Here is a 20,896-nt window from a genome sequence, read left to right on the forward strand (position 1 = left end):
ATTAATGTCTAATCTAGACCACCTCTAATTTCTACCCGGAGGACGTTTATTGATATTCTTGTACTTTTTAAATAACGAAATAACTTCATCGACTGCCCTAAAATGTAAAGAGTTACAAAAGTCCATGTCCCTGTTAAATTTACTGGACTCCACCGTGACAACCATAGCACCAACTATTTTTTTTTTTTTTTTTTTTTTTTTTTTTTTTTTTTTTTTTTTTATTGTACAACAGAACATTCGTTCCAGTTACAGTACAATTTTACAAACAGTATAATTTTACATCATATCAGCATTTGGGAAAGTGACTCTTCAATAATTGTTTTAGGTCGTTTAAAGAACAGTCATTTACATCCAAATTCTTTGCTAGTTCGTTCAACAGCACCACTCCCCTCGTCATGCTATGCTTTGCCAGGACGTCGGTTTTGCCTTTTGGTACTCTAAATAAGTCATGGTATCGACTTCGGCTGTAGTGGTCTGGTACATATAAATCATAGCATCCCAAGAGGAATGGGCTATCAATTAAATTGTTCCAAATTTTGAAAGATATAGTGGCTAGGCTTGCTTTCCGCCTAGTTTCCAGACTCACAGAATTGGTTTCCTCAAGTAAGTCGATATGGTGCATGAACCTGGGATAGGTTCCATGCGTCCGCATATAGACATACCTGAGGAATTTCTTCTGGATTTGCTCTATCATTTCAATGTACTTCTGGTGGTACGGTGCCCAAACATCGCTCGCATACTCCAGCTTGCTTCTCAGTATGCCATCGAACAATGCTAACATAGCATCTTGGTTATTGAACTGCTTGCATGTCCTAATGACGAATCCAAGAAGTTTGTAGCAAGACTGAGTGAGCTGCGATATATGGCCAGAGAATTTCAGTTCGGGATCAAAGACGACACCGAGATCCTTTACGGAATTTACACGTGATAGTGTTTCGCCCTTTATCTTATAATCGTAAAGTATAGTGTTTGAAGAGCGAGTGTAAGACATAGTGACACATTTTTTTGTATTGAAATCTAATTTGTTTATCAACGACCATTCAGATAGTGCATCCAGATCAGCTTGCATTTTAAGACAGTCTTGTTGGGAGCTTATTTCCATTAGAATTTTAAGGTCATCTGCAAACAGTAGACATTTACTATTCTTAACATAGTTTTGGATGTCATTTATTAGTATTAGAAACAACAGCGGTCCGAGGTTAGACCCTTGAGGAATTCCAGATTTCGCTGAGAATTTTTTTGAATTATGCCCATTTACCGAAACAAATTGTTTTCTGGATTTTAAATATGATGAGAAAAAGTTTAGTGTTGGTAGGTCGAAGCCTAGTTAAAACATTTTCCTCAGTAAGATATCATGGTTAACACGGTCAAATGCTTTGGCAAAGTCGGTGTAAACTACATCTGTTTGGTGCCTTGAGTCTAAACCGGTGGCTACCAATCTCAAGAAAGTAAGCAGATTTGTGACTGTTGATTTCTTTGGAAGGAAACCGTGTTGATTTTCTCCAATGAATGGTATAATCTGGAGACTTAATTTGTCACAAATCATTTTTTCAAATAGTTTTGGTAACACTGATAATACGGCTACCGGTCTGTAGTTTTTGACGTCTGTCTTGTCACCAGCCTTGAAAATGGGACTGACTCGGGTCAGTTTCCATATCTGGGGGAAAGTAGAAGTCAAAATACTGGTATTAAATATATGACAAAGAGCTTCACTTATCATTGGCGCTCTGCTAATTATAGTACTGGAAGGGATTCCATCCGGCCCTGTAGCCTTGTCAGTCTTCAGTTTACGGATATAAGCTTCTACCTCTGTCGGGCTCGTTAATCTTAGGGAAATGTTACCTACGTTCCATGGGACCTCTGTTCGCGTAAAATCTGTACTAAAATTAGGGGTTTCACTATCATACACAGATTGAAAGTAGTCTGCAAATTTCTGACAGATAGATTCTGAGTCCGTTATAAATTTGTCTCCACTATTCAGGCCGTTATGTGACCTGGAGTTAGCTTTCTGTGATTTTATAAAATCCCAGAAGCATTTGACATTTCATTCATATCACTCATCACTATCGCGATTTCAACTGCCAATACTGCAGATACAGAACTTTTCGATGTAATAATAATATTTGGATGATTTGTATACCGCCGTTTTTGTGCAAGATCATCTCAAGGGCGCTATTCAAAACCACTTCGTCCTGCACCAGAGCAAACATAATCAGTTCTGAGAGAAACTGATATGTATTTATATATTATGTTTGTAACACGATACATATTCACTGTACCTACTGATATTTATCTAAGACAGGATATGCGTATTTTACATTTGTAAAATGTTTTGACTGTCCAAATAGGAGGAATTCCCAATTTAGGACAGTCAAAATTTGGACGAATTAGCATACACATTTTGTACAAAAAAAGAAAGAAAAAAAGAGAAGAAGATTAACAACTGATTTTTTTTTTAGCAAAATAATAAGTACATGTTATAAATAATTAATACATAAACGTAGGCTACTGGTGTTTGATTCGTATATTATATTTTGTGGAATAAAAAAGAGAAGAGAAGAGAAAAAATAAAATAATAAATAAAAGTATAAAGTTAACTTAATTAAACTCGTTACACACGAGGAATATAATATATCAATATATGTGGGCGTGTACAATATTGTAATAATTTAATATGTACCTACATGTATGTATACATTATATTTCTTCATTATGTAAAATTTCGACTTGTATTTTGTTTGTTAAAGCTATACGGGCGTTCAATACATAAATAAAATAAATAAACAGAATTATGTATATGGAGAAAAATTATACTGTTAAAAAAGTGTTCCTGAGTTCCATGCTAAGTTCCTGATAAAACATTAGTCTTTCAAAATATATCTAGAACACGTGTTCTCTTTCGAGATATCATGACGGCATGCTACAACATAAGTATGTCAGTATCAATATCAGTATCTGTATGAACACGTATTCCGCTGTCCTCATAAAACATCGGATTTTGACTGATACTTTATTACGTATTCTTTCAATTTATTCGTTATAGGCCAACAGTCCCATTGTTATCAGAAAAACGAATAATTTGTCCAGGTTTTTAATAAATTAAAAGTATTCCATATCGGTAAGTTTTCTCCTTGTAACTATGACGGTAGTTAGGATATAATAACATCAACATTTAATACAAATACATCATAGTAAAACCACATGTCACCAGGGACACAGCTTGTTGAATATGTTACGGAACAATAATTATGATAATAATATCTCGTCATGAACAAACCACACCGGTAATAAAGAACAAAGTCCTAAACTTCCAGAATTCTGTATAATTTCTCATTCGAACCCTCTGTTCATAGCATGACATATATCCTTCCGCACTACAAAAAAGGAGCAAATCTACCATTGAGATTTGTACATATGTCATCACGCTTAATGAGTAAAATAAATTTCAGAATATTCCGGTCTGATGAAGTAACTTAAGAAGTCGTGTTTAATTACATTTATTAGTCATATTAGAATTTAGGAATCCTTCGATAAGTTTTTAAGGAAACCAACATTCCCTAATCTTGACATTCTTATTTCTTTCGAATCTGTAAATAGTATAAAATAAAGTCGCTATCCGCGTCTGTCAATAGGAATATGAATTTTGATAGGGTTTTCACTATCTTATTTGAAAGTAAAGAAAAGTCGATGTTTTGTAATCAAGTCTTAAAAAAAATATTTTCTGTCGCTTATATTGCTAACGCTGGCTTATATATCAAATTAATTTACTACGAAATTGTCTATCTTAAAAAGGCATACAGAAAAGCCTGCGATGGTGTATGTCTATCTCCTAAGGATTATCCCCAGCAAGTCCAGGTACATGTCAGCTAGTTATTTAATAGAAGGAAATTTAAATATGTATTCACATCATAAGGGACACCTTGCAAAAGCTCGCCGAACTTATCAAGTGTATAATCGTCTAGTTCTAGAGGAACGTTGATGGAAAACGTGGTAGAGGAAATAATTCCGTCCCGCATTGCTTTGAAACGTGCGTGACATTTGCAAGTGAAGTTTAACATATTGGTTATTGGCATTGGCCATAGAGCTACAATTATAGGCGCTACTGTGTATTAATATCTTGTCGAAACTTGTTGCACTATTAGAACGCGATAAGCGGTGCGCATACACCGGATTCGGTAGTTTTAGTTTGAGCATTGGGAGAGTTGACATCAACATTATTGCATACATCAACGTTATTGGCTTAGTTTGTAGAATTGTGTTTTCCCTGATGATGGCCATCTAAAAACAGTCGAAAAAAATCACTTTTTCACGCGAAGTCACTTTTTTCCAGATATAAATTTAGTTATTAATATATTAAAGGTCCTCTACGGATCTAAAATCTAAATTTATTTTATGTAGACGACACGTTACGTTAAGCGTACATTATACGCAGAGGAAATTCCCGCATAAATCACTCCCTTTTGATGTTCGCATGTGTTCTTGCTTCCATCGTTACTCTTACGAATATTACCTACTCTCCACCAGGATTCCACTTTGGGTCGTGGGTCGTGTGCCAACTGAGACAAAATTATAACGATTGAAAATTAAATATTAATGTTTCATGGCACCCTTAACTATGAAATTGTTCTGGACCTGTTTTTTTTAATCTTGAAGGGAGCGTTATAATATCAGCCCTTAGTAAATTTGCATTTGCTGTTAATTTGTAAGAGAGATGTCGTTTGGTATATTCAGAAATGTAGAAGATAAATAGAACGTCTATTTGAACTAGCTTTTGTTTTCTTGAATCAATGTATGAATCTTAGAAGTGCAAATTGATTAACCCCGATGTAATTATTAAAATATCGTCAAATGGTTCTGAAAATTCTGGGAATAATTATTTTTATATCCCACTAAATTACTAAAATTTCGTTGTGTCTGAGAAATATGTTGAATATTTAGTTTCAGGTTAGATCTGAGTGGACAAATGCGTCGGATTCGATTACTCTGCTGGTAAAATCCTCAATAATATCATAAGCAACATTTTCCGTTTGTAATGATGCTAGTTGTGCAAATATTGTCAGGTGATTTATAATATTTTGAAAAATTGTCTTTTTTAAAAAATAAAGTAAAGTTATCCATAGGGGAAGATTAAGAAGACTGATTTTTTTTTGTGACTTCATGTGAAAAGTTACCCCGTCGTGTTTTAAAAATAAATTTTAAATGAGTAATAGATTCGTAATCGTATTTTTACCAAAAGAACTTTTTTTAATGAAAATGTTAAACTAACCACCCACCCAACGGAAAACGAAATTTGCACTGTAAAAACCATAGTGATAATATATATTTTTTAAATTATAAAAGTGTTAGTTCAATAAGCTCGAATTCACTGATAGAAATATATTTCTAAATTTGGCTACGGTTTCATTTGCACGATTAATAAACTAGTTTAAGTGAAAGTAGAGAAGGATGTCTCATAGCGTCGCGTCGCCGGTAAGAATACATTATTAGTGGCAATGGATTCAACGTTCATTTTTTCATTTCATTCAAAAATGAAATCCAATTTAAAATTAATGCAAATCAAAAAAAAGCAATCCACGCAAATTTCACCATCGGAAAAATATGAAATATTTTCTAGAGTTTCGGATTTCGATAAGCATATCAAATTAATTTATTTCTCTTGTATCTAAATTTTATTCAACTTTTTGATAAACTTGTCAAATTCCGCCGCACGCTTAATACGCAAAAAATTGGAACATGGTTTCAACTTAATTACTAAGAAATAACAATTTATGTGGCGGGAAGTGGTAAAAGATGCATTAAAGTTCCATTTTTTCTTAATCAAAGTTTTTTGATTTATTGAAAAGTTAATACATATCAACAAACAAGTCCTGCTAAGCCAATTGAATTGGCTTGTCAACAGGTGCTTAAAGTTTAGTTACATATACATTTTTATAAGTTATAATTTACATCTTATATCTACAGATTCAACATTTTTTCACACAATTTTTCATACACATTAAAGTAAATATTTTTTTCCGATAGCCAATTTCTCACCATATATATAACCTTATTCATGGACTTACATTGCTTTATATCAGGTAATAAATTAAATACTTTCGGGATGTTGCATTAAAAGTTTTCTGTCCGTACTTATTATTAAATTTCAGAACTATTAAAACGTCATTGCGCGTGAATCTAGTGCTGTATTTATTTATGTTCTAATTTCTCTTTATGCTGCGGGATAAATATATGCTTAATTATAAATTTTTTGCCATTGAAGGTTATGAAATACGCATAAATTATTAAAATAACTCAAAATAAACCCTAAAAACTTATTTTGTGCATGTTTACTCAAACCGACTTAAATAGTTGTCTCTATTTTAGATATTTAAGTTAAAATCAATTGTTGTTTTTTAAAAGAGCCTTTACATGCAGCGGAATTCGATAAGTTCACAATTTCTTTTTAATACACATTCTTTATATTATTACATTGTTTAAAATAAGTCGTTTACATAATAAATTATGTCGTTTCTGATTTTACGAAATCATTTTTCTTAAATTATTGAACTTTAAAAAAATCTGACACGAAACGTGTGCTTTTACTTGTTGATAATTATTTATGCTTTTAACTGGTATGAAAATGACTTTCCGAATTAAAAATTGGTGCGTTGATCTAAAAATGTCGAATGATAAAAACTGTATACGTTCCATAACGCCATCGGCAATCAAAAACTTTCAGTGTACGTTTTTCCATTTCGTTCTTAAATTACATTTTTTTTCTATTCCACTCAATTCTATTTTTGACTAATCATTTAAGGAGTTTTCAAATTTTGGCGTCATTTATGACCTCCTAATGACCCTTGCCAAAACCTGGCGCTCTTTATTCCTAGGATCAGGCCACTCAAACTTTTTCAATTTGTTTACCCAACTAAACTTCTTAACCAATAATTTCCTTCTTAACCTTATGTGAGAGAAGGTCGGTTTGTGAATTCGATTTAGCCATACAAATAATATAATAAATATACATTTTTTAAATGAAGAAATTATGCTCTTTTTATTCAAATATTTCATTCTGGTTATTTCGTTTGCAGGATACAAAAGTATTGCATTTCAACAAGCATATTTTAACCGCTAAAATTTAATAGTTGTTTTAACACAAAATGCTCACTATCATTAATATTAGTGTGTATTAATCCCACCGTTTCATTTAATTTTATTTTACTCCGTGATATTTACATGTAAGAAACTTTTTTATTGGTAACGCAATCTTATTTGTGTAAGCTATCCCTGTAAAAGTTTTTAAAAATATTTTTCTAATTTGTTACTTAGCTAAATGCATTTAACGTGTTTTTTTGACACTTTGCAATTTTATTCTTCCTTCTTTTCATTTCATAATGTCACTCAAGTGCCAAAATGTAAATGCAAAAATAAATATCCCCCCTTTGAAACAATACAAAAGTATAAATGCATTTAACATGTTTCTTGTTGAATATTTTAATGTTCATATTATTTTGGTAGGAAATAATTTAATGTTTATTTGAAGATTAGATAGATTTATCAGATTTAGCATTTCCTACTGTGAATGTCGCACAATAGTCCAATCTACCCAGAAAGAGTGGACTAGTAAGCCAGAGGTCGCGGTTTCAAATCCCGGTGTGCGCAATAAAACTTTATTTGACTAATTTATGTTATTTCAAAATTTACTCATTAATATAACAATCTAAAGTATATTTTCGGCATGTTCTTGAGTGGAAGATACTCCCAGTATTGCCCTGGTGTAAGATTAAAAATTCAGATTAGAAAAAATCTTGAAATGGCTTTGGCCGCGTTTGGTGACTAGATCTAAATAGCCAGGTTCTTCCCCACTCTTCTTTCACATTGCCTTCCCCTCCCCATTACCTTCAGCCTCACAACATACCCTAATTGGGGATGCCATAGTCTCACTGGCTCCAGACAGTCAGGAGCAGCTTGGACTTTGGCGCGGTTTCATATTTAAAAAATCTCTATTTGCAATTTGATATGCGGCTGGAGAGTATCGGGAGGGGATATAGATGGATAAAAGAAGGTCGGGAAGAACCAAGATACTCGGATCTGGTCTTCAAACACGGTTAAAGTCATATTTGGATTCTAAACGGTGGTATTTTACCGGCGGGCTACTCAAGAGGATAAAAGAAGGTTGGGAAGAACCAAGCTACACGGATCTGGCCTCCAAACATGGTTAAAGTCATGTTTGGATTCTAAATGGTGGTATTTTACCGGTGGGCTACTCAAGAGTATCCACCACTCTATATGGCAGAAATCACATTTTTACCATATAAAGCGGTGCTGCCAAGGTCTGCTATCTATGTGAGGATATTGTGTCAGCGATTTATTAGCAGCAGACACATACCTGAACGGATGATGAACCTCGTGCTGGCACTGTTTGTGGACGCTGTGCACTGTCTCTCTGCAGCAGCTGGTCCAGTTTCTTCACAACCTAGGATTCTTACTGCAGAGTCTCACCTGTTCCTGTTCTTCTCTTTTCTTGACTTAACTTCACTTTATTGGTTTTATTTATGTTTTTTGTAATACTTTCATCAGCTGTAAAGCGCACCTGAGGTGATATCTCACAAAAGCGGCGCTATACAAATTGTCCGATATTATTATTATTATAAGTATTTAGAAATTTTTAACAGCCTCAAAATATCTTGTTGAAAAATACTATACCTACATTTATTTTATCTCACTCTTTTCAATAGTAGAGGAAACATTTTGCTTTGTTCAAAATAAAATATGAATAATTTGAATTGAAAATTTCGGATCTTGGGAAGGCCCCATTGCGTATGGATTACACCCCTATGGGTGGCGTCACACTTCGCCATCTTGTGTAATTTGGGTCCTTGTAAACTTTTTTCATCTTCTCGGGATTCGGTCTTACCCCGGGATGCTGGGATCATCTCTTTCTGTTCGGAAAATGCCGTGCGGGTTATTATTTTTCATTCTCCGTGCGAATTACGTTTTCCGATGAAAAATGTAATAAAGCAATCATCTCTCTTGCTGTCACTTGTAACTAGATAAATCTCAAACATTTTTTTGTGAAAAACACGGTTAAGAAGAATGAGATTCATTAAACTAATGGAAACTAAATACTTTCACGAGAGTTTTATTTAAAATAAGTTATTATGAATTTGTATTGCAGAACTATTATGTAGGTACAAGATCAAGGACCTTGGGGTCACTCTTGATTGCAATCTCTCTTTTCGAAATCATATAAATAACATCGTAAATAAATCACTTAAGCTACTCGGGTTCATTCATAGAATTACCTCAGACTTTAAACATATAAGAACTCTTAAAACTCTATATTGTTCGTTGGTTCGTCCTCACCTTGAATATGCCAGTGTTATTTGGTCTCCTTTCTATGCTGTCCACATTAGTCACATCGAATTTGTCCAACATCGCTTCCTACGGCGAATTGCTTGGAGGTTAGGACTTGAAAGAGGCGATTACTCATATGAGGAAATTGAACAGACTTTAAACCTATCTTCATTAGAAAAACGTAGAAAAGACTCCGATCTAATTTGCATATTTAAAATAATCAACAGTATAACCGACTCACCTGAACTGCTACAACTCATTCAATTCAACACCCCATCCCATAGACTCCGAAATAATGAATTGTTGTTCCTCAATCACCACTCAACTAACTATGGGTACCATTCTTCTTTGTCTAGAATGTCGAGACTTGTAAACTCAAGTCAGAGCATTGAATTTTTTGGTGTAAGTCTAAATGACTTTCAAAAAGCGATACGCAATGTGTAATTTTTCACAACTTAATCGTTATTGATGCTATGACTTGTAGTTATTTTCTATATGAACATTTTCTATTTTACATTGTCTTTGCCCTTCACATTCATGTACTCTCCATTTACTGTCATCTATGTTTTCTTATTCGTGTCAATATTATGGTTTTAATGGACATATTGTCCGTAAATTAATAAATAAATAAATAAATAAATAAATCTCCACTAGTTCTCCACCAACATCTCCCGACATTTTAAAACTCATGTTTTCATTAAACAATTTTTTTATTGAAGAATATTATTTTTTACGGTGTTTCAAAGCTGCACAGCTCATTATGGAGAATATGTAATACAAATTTCCGTGAATTTATTTAGGCCAGAGCTCATCGTTCGAGCTTGTGTTGCTTCACATACATAGCATTTTTCTTTATGTCTAATATATATTTTTTTAAAGCCATGCTAAATTAAATTCATTGATGTTCGATTTTTAAATTAAATACTTGCCAATTTCACGATTCTAGGATAGAACAATTTAAAAAAAAAATGGTCCATTTAACATTTCCCACAAATAACTCATTAGTTGCTACCTTTTTGATCCTACCGATTTTTCGGTCACAACCATAGAAACGTCATTAGCGGCAGGAACCTAAAAACGAAAATACCTTCTATACCCACTCTTATTTTTATACTTGAGTCTTTGTCTGTTGTTTCAGATTGTGTGATCCCTAACAAAGCGGGTTGAATTGATCAATCCTGCCCAACCGTCACGTTTAAAAACATGATTGCATTTCCCCGTGACTGCGTTCCCTGAGATTGCACACTTTCAGAATCCATTTTCTCCCTAAAGCCTAGTTGAAAAATTGAACGCGATAGAAAACTGTGCCCGGAAAAGGGATGATACCCCTTTATTACAATGTTAGGCGGGTCTTTCTGTGTTCAGGAAAAAGGCGGTAACGCTCATGTTTTGAGAAAATGTAAATGTAAATACATAAATAATGATTTCTTGCCGCCAATAATATAAAAGTATTAGTCAATTATCTTGAAGAAAGGTTTAGGCCACAAACATCTAATTCCTGGTAAAAATTCGATTTCATTTAAAAAAATATTATTATAACTACTTCACACCTATGCCACAATTAATATTATTGATCATGATTCGTTCTCCGTATATAATTTATTAGCAAAAACACATAACCATCAGTCCTTCCGTTTTATGCTTCTCTTTTAAAATATTCATTTTAGGGTTACTGCCTTTTAAGAGACACCGGCCTATATACCGGTTTCTCCGGGTAGGTAATCCCAGGGAGACGGGTCTCTCCGGGTTTTTCACGTGTGATGAGATGGGAAAGTGATTTCTCCAGGTCCCATCCGGTCTAGAAGTAATGGCGTATGACCCAATCAGCATTTATCACGCGACCCCTACTTCCGGCCGCCATCTCACCAACAAATGAGCCGAGCAAAATATAAAAGCGATCGGAATTAAGCTGCGATTGAAAAGTCTTTGTCTCTCGAGATTTCATTGAATCTTGAGAAAATCTGATTTGAAAACTTGAAGAGGCTCTGAGACCTTAGACTCGATTATTTAAAAACAATCAACTCAGACAATTGTTTCTTGTACTTTTTTTCATTCGGAAATTATCTATCATAGTTTTCGTTTTTTCTTTATTCAAATGTTTATCGATCCACTTTTCGTTTTTTTCTTTATTTAAATGTTTATCTATCCATTATATTCTGTTTTATTTGTTATGATTTTCAATCTATTAAAGTTAATACATTTTTATACTTTGAGTGGATAAAAAACGACAAAATCACTTACGACTGTAAAATAACAACATAATAATTTTACTCATTAAAACTTTTAGTTGCTCGTTGCTATCCACTCCTAATGTTTTAATACCCCAGCTAAATAGGTTTTGAACCAGACTCAACATGGCCTTTACAGAAAATTTTAATCAAATCAAACCCTCTAACTTTTTTTTCTGACTTATTTAGCAAAAACTATTCATATAAACAGCAAATCATTTTCGCAGCACAAAACGAAGATTTAGCACCCAATTATTTTTGATCTCAGACTTTAACTTAACCACATTATTATTTTTTTATATTAAGATATTTAGAGGCCATTAAAATATTTTTACAGGATTTCTAAAAATATCTTTACATGAAAAAAAGGAAGGAGATTGTATTCAAATTGAAGTGCTTATATGATTGTGTGGCGTAGTTGATACGTTGTACAATCCCTTGCAGAAACATACATTAAATTCTATCCGAAGACGTTATTTGAAAAGAAATTTAAAACTATCGTCTTTTTTCTGATAGAATGAGTTAAATAACTTAAATAAAATAAAAAAAATAAAATAATTTTTTAACTAAATATATCTTTCGCTTTTCATTTCTTCTAAGGCTTTTATTTGAATATATAGATATGCAGGTTTTCACATAATGATAAAATATATAATTTTTAAACACATGCAATGCTTTACTATAACATTTGTTGTGTTATACTCTCCGCGCACGAAATTTTTATATTTTCATACTCGTTCCACTAATATCAATCATTTCTTATTGAATTTACACTATTCGAAATCTGTGTTATAACGAGGGACGAATTGTGATTAGGAAGATGAATTCTGATTAAAACCTTGTACTGTAGTACCGCCCAGCATAAAATTTGCTTCTCCTTTCTTAAACACGCTCGTTAAAGAACATAAATATATGTATATTATTAAAATAAATACCGGGAAGTCAAATTATGTCCTGTACGTGCAAACCGTGTCTGAATTTGTCTAATGAACAATAGACAGTGTTAATCTCTATTGACCTACCAGGTAAATATCATACTGTTTACTATCTGCCAGTACAAAATATGAATAAATATGAATAGTAAAATATGTATATTTATAGAAATGTATTATATATTTGTACAGAGCCCCTGAGGTGATTTTGCACAAAAAACGGCGACAAATCATCCAAATATTATTATTATTATCGGATTTAGCGTTGTGCTCTGAAGATTTAAGAAAGTTACCTATCTACAATACCTATAAATAATTAACTACGTTGCACAAACATGCAATTTTCCATTTTGATATTTAGATTGGTAACAGAAAGCTGTTAGCTGTTGTTAAACAATAGATAATTGTGTTTTAATAGACATTATGAGAATGGCTGTTGTTAAACAATAGATAATAATTGTCTTTTAATAGACAGTATGAGAATGGCTGTTGTTAAACAATAGATAATTGTCTTTTAATAGACATTATGAGAATGGCTGTTAAACAATAGATAATTGTCTTTTAATAGACAGTATGAGAATGGCTGTTGTTAAACAACAGATAATTGAGTTCTAATAGACAGTATGAGAATGTCTATTCTTATAGCAGTTAATTATATACCGGATCTTTTATGACATTGATTTATGATATTTTTAACCCAAGAATGTTTGTCTTTTTTTGTTTCATTTTTTATTATAACTGTAGATTTTTGTAGGGGTAAGCAAATACAACACTTCTAGGCATTATATTACGTTGTGAAACTTTGAAATCAAATTCATTTTCATATAAATTATTTTAACCATCCAGTAGAGACATTACTAACAAATCTGTCGGGTTCAGAAATTTAGGAACACATTTAGCATCAATTTAGTATAATTTGAGTTTGGAGAGAAATGGGACAGTGTTGAAAATAATCATTGTTCCATTACGATCAAATAATATCGAGGGTCTAAATGAATTGTACGACACGGACAGAAATTGGACTATTTTCATAATTTGGCTGACCTACATTGTTGGAGTTTTTCTTTTCCATAAACGGCCCATTGTTGTCGACATTTCACCATTGTATTATTTTTTGTAGTGACGCCTAATACATATTTCACGAACGGGTTTATAACTTTTATCAGAGCTTTAATGCCAGATTCAGAAATTGACGCAGCAGTATTTCTCACTAGTTTTCCCACACAATAACAGGTTTGTTTCCTTGACAAACGATAAAATCAGTACCTGATAATCAAAACGTACCTCAACCCAAAACATTATATTTGACATGAGTGAGAAAACTTGATAAAGGCTTAAATATCGATTTGTGGCTGATTTTTTAAAATCAATAACTTCGGAATTAGTAACTTTAAAAAAATTATTGCATTGAAATTATCATAGAGAACATAGTTGCATTCAAAGTTTAAAAAAAGTGGAAGTATCTTTTGATTTTCAGGACCCCATATACGTGACTTACTTTAAAGAGGGGTAAACTCCTAGAGTCTGGACCGTGTAAAAGTCCTGAAAAAAAAATTTTACACGTGGATATTTCTGAATACCTACTGTATTTTTTAACGTTGTTTCGAAGTCGAAGACAACATATGGATAAGAAACGTTGCTTTTAATGACTTCAGCTAAGTTTATTGACTGGAACTATTATGTAATTATATTGCCAAATCCTTTCGGTCACATCTTCTTCTCCTTAGCTACTTCGGTTTCTTTCACACTATGTGTGTACAGTTTTTTACACGACAAGAAAAATGGTGATGATGATGATAAAATGAACCTCCGGTATGTGTACCTTTATAATATATATATATGTGTATTATTGTCTGAAACTCAAGTGAAACTTGTTATATTCTGTTAATAATTTATTGAAATATCCACAAACATTTATTATCCCATATTATATTTCACCACCGTGAAATCCAATTATTTTGCATTGTTTCGTTCACATTTCACCAAATAATGTACAGCTGTATACAATAAGGTGTAATACGTTTATTTGAAAGGTGGCTTATGTATTTCAGAGGTAAACATTTAGTGAAATGCTGGAAACAACAAATATGGCAGTACATTTACAGAAAGGAGTATTTCATTAACTTCGATAAAACTCCACATTGACATTATGTTAATTTACTTTTTATGTGGTGGATTAGTTTTTTCACCCAACTTGTTGATTTATTAACTCTAAACTTGGTGTTTGGAGCTTTTATCGGTTGCATTGTAGTTATAGGGAGCATTGAAAAACTAGTTTAAAACTTATTATTTTCATTTCTAGTGAAAATTTCGCAGTTTTATGCAATCAAATAAACAATCAATATGTGAAATTGTGTATGCCACTGTGCGTTTTCCCAAATAAAACATATTTTAAAAAAGTAATGAAACCTGTGTTAGTTCAGTATCAAATATTCGCTGGTCTTGAGATACGAATTCGATCGGTTTCACACGTGTGCCACTCTGGATCACATTGTTACTCGGGTATTCGATCGGTTTCACACGCGTGCAACTCCGGATCACATTGTTACTTGGGAATTCGATCGGTTTCACACGTGTGCAACTCCGGAACACATTGTTACTTGTGAATTCGATCGGTTTCACACGTGTGCAACTCCGTAACACATTGTTACTTGGGAATTCGATCGGTTTCACACGCGTGCAACTCCGGAACACATTGTTACTAGGGAATTCGATCGGTTTCACTCGCGTGCAACTCCGGAACACATTGTTACTTTGGAATTCGATCGGTTTCACACGCGTGCAACTCTGTATTACATTGTTATTTTGGAATTCGATCGGTTTCACACGCGTGAAGCTCTGGATAACATTCTTATTTGGGAATTCACGATGCTGAAAGCCTTTTTTGCAACCACTTTTATGTTTTACTTTAGAAATTCGAAGGTTTTTTCATTCGGATTACTGAGATTTGTTTCTTTCTTTGACTCTAATAATTATTTTCTCCACTTCTTACAACATTTAACCTATAAAATATTACAAAGGGTAACAATTATTTTTATAAGCAATAATTATTAGCCTGAAACACTCATCCACATTGAAAAATCTCCTGATAAAAGATACAGCACGGGAGATACATGACGTCAATGTGGATGAGTGTTTTAGGCTAATAATTATTGCTTATAAAAATAATTGTTACCCTTTGTGCTATGCATAAAAAATCTTGTCTTAAACATTAGTTTGCAAAAAAATAATAATATAAAATATTATGTTTGCCATTCAATCATTTTCTCTTTGTTTATAAATTGTTTTTCACGTTTATGACTCACATAGAAAAGACATGAGCATAGGTGTTACATTACTCAATTACTGTTAAACTTATTTTGAAATCAGATCTGAGGGCATCATCATGCCTGCTCTTTAAGTAATAATAATAACAAAATCAAAATCAAAAATATGAGCCCAATAATTTCCACAAACAAAGGTATCTTAATGTATTACAAATAGGAATTTATTTTTCTTCCTGTTAGTGCCTGTAGAGATGATGTCGTCGATTGAATGGCCCCCTCCATCCCCCATTGTCAAGAAAGCACTTCATTTAACTTTGGGAAGCTTTCACACTTCGTCATAATCGAATTATACAATTTTATTCAAAGGAGAACTCATTACTAAGTGCGCCCTTGGAGCTCTTACTTATTAATTAAAGTACATTCTAGCTAACATTAAAAAAAACACTGCCTACATTGAACATTATATTTAAAATGCTTTAGAAAACTGATCACAACTTTATGATACTATTAGTTTTTTATTACTATTGTATTAATATTACATTTTATATGATTTTTTACCTTCATTATGAACACCTGCTTAACTGCCAAAGCAGTTTGTCAGTAAGTCAATTTCACAGTAATATTTATTACACCAAAGCATGACGATAATCCAAAATATAGAAAATAGAGATGAAGGAATAACATTACAAGTGATTACAACACAAAGACATGAAATACACATGCAGATATATATAACACAGGCAACATTCTCATAGACATACGTATACTTTAAGGCACACAACATACTCTAATTCATCAATAATTTTTATATAATTTTCTCATATATATGCTTTGAGACACTATCAATATAAGAAATCTTGATCTATTAACCACTTTTTCAGCATTTTTCAGCAAGTACAGTGCTGCAAGTTGTTTCGTTTTTTTTATATCCATATGCATCGTATTGAATATAGCAGGTACAATATAAGTCATTTTTTGTGAATTTGTAATTTTCGAAAGGGCCATGCCTTCATTTTAACTAAATATTGTGTTGTCTGTGTGATCTACCTTTTCTCAGACACATTTTTGGCATACAATTTTAAACCATAACATCCCTCTTAATTTTTACAAATCTTCTTTCTGAATAAATACTTTTGATTTCCAATAGCTTAGTTATCTAGTTTAGGATTGTTTAGATATAAACTATATTTGTCTTGCACGAGTATACCCAAGAAGTTATTCCGTAACTGATAGTAGATATTATAGTTACTTATCTTTGTTTCAATAGCATATTATATAAAATCATGTCTATTGCAATTGAAGAAAAACAAAACTTTAGGAGTCTTGTTTTTAGACAGATTAATAAATATTTCTACGTTCTTGTTCGTGAAAGAATGACGAGATTATAAAATTTCAGCTTACCTAGAAATTACAAGCATAACATTTGCACAATGATTCAAACATTGCAATTTTTTTATTGTTGTGAATATATTACCTGAGTGTCTGAAATGTCTCGATTTTAAAAATATTTTATGTCGTTGATCTTATCCGACAAAAAATATCAAATTTTCTAGTACAATTCTTTGAAATATTCACTTTTCTCGTATCCGACAATCAGACGCCCGTATTCAGCATAAAGCTCCGTTTTGTTAGGCGCTTAGCTTCCAGCCGTGAGAGCTTTCCTCAATTTAGCGGCGAGGTGAAAAATACCGCCCGCCGCACTCCACGTCACCGAGGGTAGGTTCAAAGGTCCTCCACTCTACTTGTGAGCAAAAAGCTCTCGGGAGGTCCTTGCCCGACCCTCTCACTGTATTCTACTTCTTGTGACTCTGGCTCGCGTATGATTGAGACTGTTAAGGTGACACACTGTCAAATGTGACAATTGAAGCTTACAAGCGAGGGTTCGTTAGCTGTGTTGAAGTGGGGAAAAATGGTTTGGAAAATGAGATGGGATTTAGCGATAATTTTTCGGTTTGAATATTGAATGGAGGATGTCTGCGGGTTGATTCGTCCAAACGACTTCATACATTTGGTCCGATTCATGTTTTGACACCACTTGAATTAGGATTTGGACATTATTCCCGCTTTTGAAAATTGAGATACCTTTGCCGAAGAGAAATTATTGGTAGGTGGTGTTTATTTTGTGAAATTAACAGCAGTGGTAAAAACGCTTATTTTGGCAACGCTGAGTTTACACTCCTGGAATATTGTAGTTTACTTACACGTCAGTGTATTATCTGGAGTTTAAGAGTATTTTAAATAATATGTTTCCTACATCTTTGTTCTTCGGAGTTTAATTTTAAAGACGAATGTTAACTAGTATTGGTAATTTTCCTGTAGTTTGGTTAATATGTTTTAGTTATGACCTTACAATAAGCGTCTACCTATTTTTCATTAAGTAAAAATCCATCTGAGGATGTAAGAGATGATGTATGAATGTGAATGAGGCAAGGAGTGTGTGCCAAGACCGATTTGTTTGGCGGTGCGTTCTGATGGTTAATTAGTTAATAAAAATCCGTCTCTTAAAGTGCAACAAGTTTTATCTTTTAGTCGTAAGTCACTAGATATAAGTCTTAAATGTAAGTCGCTAAAATTTTAAGTCAGTCGTTCAAATATTAACTATTTAATAATTATATTTGTACAGCGCCCTTGAGGTGATTTTTCACGACAGCGGCGCAATATAAATTAGCCAAATATTACTATTATTATTCTTAGTGAGTTGTAGCGATCTGGGTTCAGAATCCTGCCTGTGTTATTTGGCACTTTAAGAAGTGCAAATAAATATTTATATGATTCATGTAAAGCAAACTTTCAGATATCAAAGGATTTAATTTATAAATTCTGACGGGGATTCTGATTATGATCGTTTGAACTTGATCCAAATTAAAAAAAATTTAAAGAATTCTACTCGCATTTATTTTTAACTCAAGCAATCGTTTGAATGAGCAGTCTACATAACTGTTAATCAATTTTACTAAACTTCACATAATACATATATCAACAGGATGCACAAATCATATTACCAACACAGAAAAATTGTTTTCCCATTTTCAAAGGGAAAAAATATTCGCCAGACATAAAAACTTATAGACTAAACACAACTCAAACGATTCTGTCGGTAAACACAGAATGATTATTTTTATTCAGTTTTCAAGTTACATGCAAACCGATGAACTGGAAAGGCCACATGTTTTGAAGCTTTAAAAGAAATAGTTAAGTAATATTCTCAGACCTCACCCCAGATTTTTTTTTGCCTAAAACAATGATTTTTCAACGGCTTAATGTTTCGCAGTAACGTTGTGTTCATAAAGACATTCCTGTAAGCTGTGCCAATTTTATGACACAGAAATCACTGTTCGGGATTAATCACTGTAAATAAAATAAAACATAACAATAAGTTCTGCTGTATAATTGGATTTTATTGTATTATGAAATTATTTTTAGCATTGTGTGAAATAAATAATATTTATTCAGAATCTCTCTGTTTTGTTATCACCTTTCGAGATTGAAACTTTTTTGGGATAAAAATCTAATCCCCAAAGCGATTTTTTCCAAGTTTAAGCTAAAAAATATTAAAATATCTGTTTATACTGTTAATCAAAATCATAAACTTTTTGATCTGATTAATTTAAAATTCTGAAAACATTCCACTTCACTGGTTCTCTAAATTTGCCTGTTTTTTTCTTAACATTCTTTATTAGCTGTCATAGTCCACACCATTGGACCATAACGTAAAATAGGAAAACTTAGGTAAAAACATAAATACATTATCATAATAAGTACCTGCTCACACTGTTACTGAAATAAGCTTTAGTGTAATCTACTCGTTATTAACATACAGGCAAATAATAAACATTTCCATTTCTATTATTAGGCTATTAAGTACGGAATTAAAATAATAATGTTATGTAATACTTGTCACAATTTTATATCATGGCATTGGAATTCAGATTATTTAGAAGGAATTTTTTCAGAGAAATTCTAATGCAATAAATACCATGTCCTAGATTCTATACCAGGTTTATTCTGTTGGTGGACGGTTTAATCCAGGATTATTTTAGGCTGGGATGTTTCGAGTATACCCGACAAAGCGAATTACCCGCATGGCCAACTGAATGAAACTAATTTATTTGATGGATGATCAAATAATTCAGATTTGTGTCAGTTGATTTTACCCAATGAATCGACTAGTGATTTGAAATAAACACAATGTTAAAATTTGCTTTTACAGGTTGGAAATAATGAAATAACATTGTGTCTAAGTTTTTTTTTAATATTTATGTTTAAATTTTACAAGTTAGTTCAAAATGGTATACCTACTGAATGTTGAAATTCAATACTATTTATTGATTTGGGCGTATTTGAAATATGCGATTGTCGTTAATTTTCTAATTAATTTCAAACTAACAGTAGAGAACGTAAGTAAAGAAAGTGAGTTCTTCATAACAATAATTTGTTTAAACGAGTTAGTTTTTCATCTCAAAGATATTTTTACGCAAATTTAGATTCACTATGTACACCAGAAGGTACCTTTAGATAACTGAATAGATTCACTATGTACGCCAGTAGGTAGGTACATTTGGAAAACTGAATAGATTCACTATGTACGCCAGTAGGTAGGTACATTTGGAAAACTGAATAGATTCACTATGTACGCCAGTAGGTACATTTGGAAAACTGAATCGATTCACTATGTACACCAGTAGGTACATTTTGAACACTGAGTAGTTTCACTATGTACCCCAGTACCGTCCACACCTTGGGAAAACTGAATAGGAATATGGCACGCGTGCACAAATACAAACAGTTCCGGAAAAAAGTGTTCTAAGAAAAAAAGATGAACTATTTTACTATAAAACTGTGATGAAAGTGCTTCTAAGGAAAAGGAAAATATTTTTCTAACCTTGTACAGGTTTCTACATAAAATCGCATCTTTGTTTCTTAATTTGTTTCGTCATGTTGTTTCTTAGTTTTATGAGATATTTCCACATTTTTTTCTTAACGAAATTAAGATCGGCGCGTTTTGTTTCACAAATTCTTAATTTGGGTGGTGGTTTTGAGTACCGCCACCCGGGAAACCATTTATTGGATAACCAACACCACTACCATAGGTCACTCCAAGTGGTTCGCTACGTTTGGTAATTTAGCAGGGGTG

The sequence above is a fragment of the Hesperophylax consimilis genome, chromosome 14, assembly GCF_061612785.1.
Source record: "Hesperophylax consimilis isolate HC1 chromosome 14, BYU_Hcon_1.0, whole genome shotgun sequence".
Taxonomy (NCBI): domain Eukaryota; kingdom Metazoa; phylum Arthropoda; class Insecta; order Trichoptera; family Limnephilidae; genus Hesperophylax; species Hesperophylax consimilis.